The following is an 8,101-nucleotide window of genomic DNA, read 5'->3' on the forward strand; positions in this document are numbered from 1 at the left end:
TACTTCCTAACAACAAATGTTTGAATGTTTCTCAAATCCGCCTTCATGTACATTCAACATTCTGAAAGTATTTCTAAAACCTTCAATCATTTCACCTCATTACGATTTGGTGTGATTAGCAAAGAGTAGTACAGCTAAACAATTTTGAATTCCCACTGATCCTAATTCTAGCATAATTCCAACACTGCTGATGTAGCGATAAAAACATCTGCCATTCTTTTTTCCTTGTGCTTCATTCAGACACCTACTTTATGTCCAAAATGCAGTATTTGTTGAAAGATGGATATCAGAGCTGAAGAAATCTTTCCTTTCAATAGAATTGTTCTGTAAAGACTACTATATTGAGAAAGCATTGGATTTTATAGCAAAACATGCATGTACACAAATAGATAATTTTGTTTTGAAATCAGGAAGCATAATTCCAGAAACGGTGACTACCTGCTTGAGGTAAGCCAGGATCTTACATCAACTTCAAACTGTGGTTTAATATTGTGTCCTTTTCCAATGATGGTAGCCATTGTTTTCTAGTTTGAACAAAATAGGAAACTACAGTTAACTGTTAGTCCTCCTTGCATCTGATTTCTCCTTCCCCACATTCCCTATAACCACAATATGAATACGTCTTTAAATTAGTACGCTTCATTGCTTTTTCCATACACAGTGGAGAGGCTGTTCACGTACAGCTACTCACTGAAATTAGTGCTATTTTTAATAGGGTAGATTCTGTTGTTATTTTGAAACACTATTCATTATCATTGTTTCTAGCTTTTTCAAAAATCTATGTTATGAGCTGCGTAATGAGAGAAAGACAGGATAAATGGAACTTGAGCAGGGATTTAGAGAAGATGATTTTGAAGCTCTTATCCAGCTCAATGATTTGCTGCTGCCAGTTATTAAAGCATTTTACTTTAAGGTTTTTGGAAGTACTGGCCACTTGTGGAAAAGACTAAAAAACACTAAAGAACGCCTAGCCTAAAACAGCAGGGCACTTGTTACGTTCCTAAGCAATTCAGCCACAGCGCAGAAACTTTCCTGCAATATGAAGATTATTGGGGGGGAAGGGGGAGCCAGAAGTAAAAGGAATAATAATAATAATAAATAAAATTTTTATTTATATACCACTTTTCTAAAAAATCAAAGCCGTTAACAACAAGTGCAATTCACAACAATAAAGCAACATCAAACATTAAAAACATCTACATCATCTCATAAGCAACAATAGCATCAATAGCAATAAAAACCAAAACACATGACAGCTCAACAATGCTGTCTGGAGGAGGAGGGGAGCATCACAGGAGTCAGGAGTCGGGGTATGCCTGCTCGAAAAGGTGTGTTTTCAACCCCTTCTTGAAGCGGTCTAAGGAGGTGGCCGAGCGGAGCTCGTCGGGAAGCGAGTTCCAGAGTTTTGGGGCCGAGCTGGAGAAGGCCCTCTGGGTGGTGGTAGCCAATCTGACCTCTGGAACCTTCAATAAATGCTTCCCGGCAGATCTGAGTGTGCGGGGCGGATTGTATGGGGAGAGGCGGTCCTCTAAGTACCCTGGGCCCAAGCCATTTAGGGCTTTATAGGTGATAACCAACACCTTGTATTGCGCCCGGAAGGGAATAGGCAGCCAATGAAGGTCTTTAAGGACCGGTGTTATGTGACTGGCCCTGGATGTGCCAGTGACCAGTCTTGCTGCCATATTCTGCACCAATTGCAGCTTCCGGGTATGGTACAAGGGTTGCCCCATGTAGAGCGCATTGCAGAAATCCAATACTGCTGGCATAATTGTGCGATCGTGTTAAAGATTTTCAGACACATTGCACTCATCCAGGACTTACCCGCAAAGGTCCAGGAATGCTCCAGCAACAAAGCATTCATGGGAAAGTCCCATGAATGGTCTGTTGCTGGAAGATTCCCGTCCTGGATGAGCGCAATGTGTCTGAAAATCTTCAGCACGATCGCACAATTGCCTTTTACTCCCGGCTTTTCCTCCCTGTCTGATAATCCCCTAATTCCCTCAGACCAGAGTGCAATGCAAAGCATTACCAGAACAAGGCAGGCATTACAACAGTAATCACAGAAGTCTTGTGTTGTAAACCATGCAAAGACAGAATCTTATGATTGCTGGAAAACAAACTTTCTGTTAAGAGACAGAGATGAAACTCAACACTGATGAAGACTTCAAACAATGAACTGCATACATCATTTTACATTCTGGCAACTGTTCTATTTATATTTTTATACCAGAATCCACCTAATACTTTTAAAATTCCATAACGTTCTAAGGGTAGAAAAATTATATAATGATATTTTCAGGCTTTTCATACTTGGTAAGAACGATGGCTCTGTTTTCTGTGTATTGTAACCTGTTCATTTGAGCATTTCCACAAGTTATTAATGTGTTTTTGTTCTTATTCAAGTCAGTGGTATTTTAAGAGACTACTTGACATTTACATGTTTTTGTTTGCTTCCCTTTTCCATCGAGAAAATATCAACAGAACCTACAGTAAGTCTGAGAGGAAAAGTCTGTTTGTTTAGCTGTGGAAAGGATTGTAGAAGAACCAGAGTCAATTATCTTGGCAAAGCCATGGCCTCAAAAATCCATAATGCAGATTATTTTAAAACAGAAAAAAATATTTTCTGCCATGGAATAATAATAATACTAATAAGGCAATTTAAAATAAGTATTTCTAACAGAAGTTACAGTATGAAAGCAGCAAAAAATATATTGCATCTAATATAAACACAATAAAGGCTTGTCAAATCTTTATCATTAAGAACTTGCCATTTTAACACTCTCTCAAAAACACATTTTAATAAGTGTCTCAAGCTCCACCATGGCAGACCTTAGTAAACTATAGACAAAAAGAACTGTCAGAGATTCCAAATCATGGCAATAAGAAACAAAAAGGATCTCATAAACAGAAGACAAGCAGATTTTTTAAAAACACTATACAACATAATGAACACGGAAAAGCAGAAAGCTAGCCAGAGACAACAGTTGTCTTACAGATCCTCCACGACTGTCAGCCAATAGTGGGATTATTACACAAATGTCAACATGTAGGACAGCCCAAATTCAGAATACATACTCGGGATCTCATGCATTCCCATCCTATGCATGGTTAATCAAGTATTTGTTTGCAAGTTTCCATTTTGTTCAACAACATTTAGGCCTTTGTAACCATGCACAAGGTCAAGAAAAGTTGGGCTTACAAATCACCAAAAGCAAAAACAAAGAAATCTCTACAGATGCTGAGTTATAAAACCAAAAGAAACTGGAAATCGCCTTGGTTACAAAAGCCTAGCTGTAGGTAGCAGTAGAACAGCAAGGTAAAAACAGCATCCCTGTTGCTATTTCTTCCAGCAGGCCTTTCCTGAATGAATTCCCAGCCACCAAAAGAAAGGAAATCCAGCTTTTGATTCGACCTCCCTATAGCCACTGTTTACCGTTATTTGTGAATTTAAAGTATGTTTTCATTTTACTCTGTTTAATTGTATTTTAAGAGGGGTGAGAATGATGGTTTGTGTATGTGCAATTTAATGTTGTAAGCCGCCCCAATTGCATTTTGTAGAGGGGCGGGATATAAATAAATCTTATTATCATTATTATTATTTACAGAACATTTATTTCTTCCATAAATGCACATGCTGCTGTAATTCTTTCCTGAAATAGCTATGGAAAAAACCTGTATTGCACAAAGAAATCTACTACAAAAGAGATATCCTAATCACTACACACTGTTTTGAATTGAGATATTCTATGGAGCGCTGATTGCACGTTTGCACTTGTCTTCAGTACAGCCCATAGCCATGGATTTTTTAATCTACGGATTCAAGCATCTGCGGCTTGAAAATGTTCTAAAAAGAGTATACATTCCAAATATCAAACCTTGATTTTTTATTTTACACAAGGGACACCATTTCACTATGCCACTGTATTTAAAGGGACTTGAGCATCCACTGATTTTGTTATCCATGGGGGATAACAAAATCAAAGCCCAGCAGATAACAAGGACCCGCTGTAGTTACATCATTCTGAATGTAAGGACAAGGATCTATCAGGATCACTTCATGTAGCCAACACCATCATGGTATCAGAGGCGGTACAATCCCATGCCACACCCTTTGACTCACTGGGCAAAGAACAAACTTTAAGCTGATAACTAAAATACAGTATGTTTACTTTCATTGTTGTTGTTGTATGCCTTCAAGCTGCTTCCAGCTTATGGCAAACCTGAGGCGAACCTATCATGGGATTTCCCAGCAACATTACCCTGAGGACGAGAGCATGTGTTTTGCCCAAAGCCACCCAATGGGTTTCCATGGCCAAGTAAGGAGGTGAAACCTGGTCTCCAGAGTCATAGTCCAATACTCAAACAACTATGCCACTCACACTGGCTCTTTCCCTTGAGTCACTTGGCAAAGGGTAAACTTTCAGCTGATAACTAAAATATGTTTACTTTCATTACATTTACTTTCCGTTTAGGTGTAAGTGAAACATCGTGAGGCAATTAAAAATTACGTACTATCCATACTTATCCCATAGTTGACACCATTAACAGTGTCATAAGTGCAATTTTACAGCTATTGAGTAGACAGTGTCAGGACTCTGGTTATAGCTTAATTTGTACCTAAATACTGTAAATAAATAATGCAGTATGACCACACTTTACGTACTGTAGCTCCATCCTATGGAGTCCTGGGATCTGTACTTTTACAAGGTCTAGTCTATTCTGCCAAAGAATTCTGGTGCCTCACAAAACTATACATCCCAGGATTATGTGGGATAAAACGACGACAGTTAAAACGGCGTCACCCTGCATTATCTCTAGTGTAGCTGCACCCTTCGTCAACACTTACGTAGTTGTGTTCGTTCACGACATCTATGGATGCCAGGCACTGTAGGCGGAAGGGACAGCAAAACCACCTCTGAGCATTCCTTGCCTAAGAATACCTTACGAAGCGCACTGGGAGGCCATACTGGGGACTTGAAGAGACGCACACACAGTAGCTAGAACCAGCAACGGGATGTAGGCTGAAATGTCTAGATCGAGGGAAGTAACCGTGCCACTCTATTCTGCTTTGGTCAGTCTCCACCTGGAATGCTGTGTCCAGTTCTGGGCCCCACAATTTAAGAGGGATATTGACAAGACGGAGCGTGTCCAGAGAAGTCTGGAAGCCGTGCCCTATGAGGAATGGCTTAGAGGAAAGCGTCAAGACGTGACATGATGGCCACGATTAAACATCTGAAGGGACGTCAAAAACACGTGTCGGACTATGCCTCTGGAGACCAGGGTTTGAATCCCCGCTCGGCCATGAAACCCACTGGGCAATCTTGGGCAAGTCACAGCCATGCAACCGCAACATGAACAATGCGCAACCTTGTTGCCTGCTGCTCCAGAGGACACAGAACTGCAGGAAACGAAACAGAAAGGGAACCAATGCACTTGAAATGCGGTACTGGAGGCGAGTCCTACCAAACCTCAAGGGCTGCCCAAAGGGCAAACAAAAGGGTCCTAGAGCAAACCAAGCCTCGACTCTCACTGGCTTTCACAGGGCTATGGAATCCTGGGATCTGTAGTATGTTGCAGCACCCTCTCTCTCTGACAGAGAAGGCTCAGCATTGAGCCAATTGAGCCAAACTACACTAAAGGATTCTGGGAGGTTACACTTTATTATTATTATTATTATTATTATTATTATTATCATTATGACTGTTATGCATCATTTCTTCGGCAAAACGCAGCCTTAGGTTGTGTTTCTGGGATTTGTAGTTCGTCGAGGCACCAACTCTCTCTCTGACAGAGGAGGCTCGATGCCTCGCCAAACTACAACTCCCATAATTCCCTAGCACTGAAAAAGCGGTGTCAACGCGGATCACTATCACTGCAGTGCGGGTGCAGCCTCGGACACCAGAGCCCGAAGCCGGCTTCACGCCGCTGGAGGGAGGCACCCGAAAGCCCCGAAGTGGAAGCGAAATGGCGGCTCGCCTCACTCACTCACTCACCCCATCCTCCGCTTATTTACATCCATCCCTCCGTCTGCGCTGCTTTACTACGAACCCGGAAACCGGCGCCGCCTCCGCCTCTTGCCGCAAACACCAGCCGTCCCCCTTCCAAACCCTCCCCCTCCGCGCCATCCAGCCAATCACGGCACAGGAGCTGCCCGCGCTGACCAATAGGAGGCGACTCGTAGCCGGAAAAAGGAGGTTAGCAACCGACCGCCGCTAGCCAATGGGAATCCTTGGGACGCCTCCCGTCAGAAATGGAGATGAAGACGCATAGATTCAATAAAGAATAGACACACACATATGTGAAGTCACTTCCGGGTAGACTTGGGTGTTGAAGGGTTTGTTTTGTTTTGGAGTGTGTTACAGTGCTCTTTAAGGGATTTTGGACTTCAGCTCCCAGAATCCCAGGCTATTGGTCAGCATGACTGAGGCTTCTGGGAGCTGTAGTCCAAAATCTCTTAAAGGACACAGTTTGGTGACCACTGGCTTATAATTATATGGTTGTTGTTGTTGTTGTTTTTAATGCAGTTACCACAAAATAACATATTCATTATACAGTCCTCTTCATAGATTCATTTTTACACACATTCTACATATAATTATGTATAAAATCATGGCAGTTTTGTGTCTGTGGGTCCTGATTTAACAAAGCTCGCCCAGGAGCCTAAAGACTATAGAAGGAAACTTATTAGGATGCATCCACACTGCAGAAATAATCCGGTTTGACACCGCTTTTAACTGCTCCAAGGTGACCCAGAGGTCCTAACCTCAAAATGTAGGGCATTCAGTAAAAATGGAGGGCAACTGCAAAATAAAAGCTAAAAAAAAACACTCATAGAAATATAAATTTATGCTTCTTAGGTCTGAAACACACTACAGATATAATTCAGGTTGGGGCCGGTATAAGAGCCCTGGCTCAGTGCTAGGGAATCCTGGGAATTGTAGTTTATTGTGGCACTAGAGCTCTCTCTGACAGAGAAGGGTAAATGTCTCCAAAAACTACAAATCCCAGGATTCCCTGGCACTGAGCCAGGGCAGTTAAAGCGGTCTCAAACTGGATTATTTCTGCAGTGTGTTCTGGACCAAAGTCATACTCAGAATGGAGGACATTTTGGAATTCCTCCTGGATAGAAGAAGGTTGGAATGGAGGACATGTCCTGGAAAAGGAGGGCGCCTGGTCGCCCTGAGCGTTGTAGTTTTTGTGCATATGGGCCCTTATTTAACAAAACAGAAAATGCTACAGTTAGAAATCCCAGAATGCAACAGGAGGCAACCAGAGCTGTAAAAATGGAATAGCAGCACTATAAGAGTGTAATGCGGTAATGTGGATAGTCCAGCGATCAAACCACTACATCCCACTGGCTCTTGTATTTGATTGATAAAGGTTTGTTTATGTGGGCCATCCGTTCCCTCTCTCTGGTCCGAACAGGTGCTGATATCAAGGATTGACATCAACAATCTAGTTTATCACACAAAGGAGATTGGGGGTCTATCCTGTGAATATCCTGGAAAAATTACGTAATTACGCGAAACAATTTCACATGACGTCGCACAAAACCTGCCACTAAAGTGGTCACAAAGAAGCATCTTTTTACTTTCGGGATTTCAGCGACAATGCATTTCCGATATCACTTTATTTGCGCAATTGCGTGTGATTATTAGTCATGCAATTTCTTGCCATTTTTGCTTTATTTGCGGGATGCTTTAAATGCCCTTTAATCTCTCTTTAATGCCAAAATTAGCCTCAGTGTGATAAACTCCTAAAATATGCTGATGACACCATACTACTAGTGGAAAACATCATAGGCCTGGAACAATTGCTAAGGAAAATCAAATAAGAAAGTGCAAAGGCAGCCTTGCTGCTGAACATAAAGGAAACAAAAAATAATCACCATGGAAGATGTACGTAAATTCAACCAAACTAAAGAGGAAACCAAAATAGTTAAAAGAGTTGCCATAGCTTGGATCACACTGATCAGAATGGAGACTGCAGTCAAGAAATCAGAAGAATGCTAGGAATGGGAAGGGCAGCCATGAAAGGACAAGATAAAATCCTAAAGTGTAAAGATATACAACTGAGCACAAAAGTTATTGCATTCCTCCTC

At 41.6% G+C, this 8,101-nt stretch overlaps 1 protein-coding gene across 9 annotated transcripts in view; it reads right to left on the reverse strand.

Moving 5' to 3' along the window:
- BLTP1 (bridge-like lipid transfer protein family member 1) overlaps positions 1 to 6,087 on the reverse strand; it is a 156,540-nt gene extending 150,453 nt beyond the window's left edge. For 7 of the 9 annotated variants that reach the window (XM_089525846.1, XM_089525851.1, XM_089525847.1 and 4 more), the window contains exons 1-2: positions 5,994 to 6,087; positions 439 to 524 (exon numbers count right to left, since the gene is read on the reverse strand). The gene's annotated coding sequence lies outside the window, so the exon portion shown is untranslated. Of the gene's footprint in view, positions 1 to 438; positions 592 to 5,993 lie in introns of those variants that run through there. The other 2 variants (XM_089525845.1, XM_089525844.1) reach the window with 2 other exon arrangements.
- Between the last annotated feature and the right edge of the window lie 2,014 nt (positions 6,088 to 8,101).

Source organism: Sceloporus occidentalis, unplaced genomic scaffold (genome assembly GCF_023333645.1).
Source record: "Sceloporus occidentalis isolate IW3139 unplaced genomic scaffold, rSceOcc1.0.p SCAF_5, whole genome shotgun sequence".
Taxonomy (NCBI): Eukaryota; Metazoa; Chordata; class Lepidosauria; order Squamata; family Phrynosomatidae; genus Sceloporus; species Sceloporus occidentalis.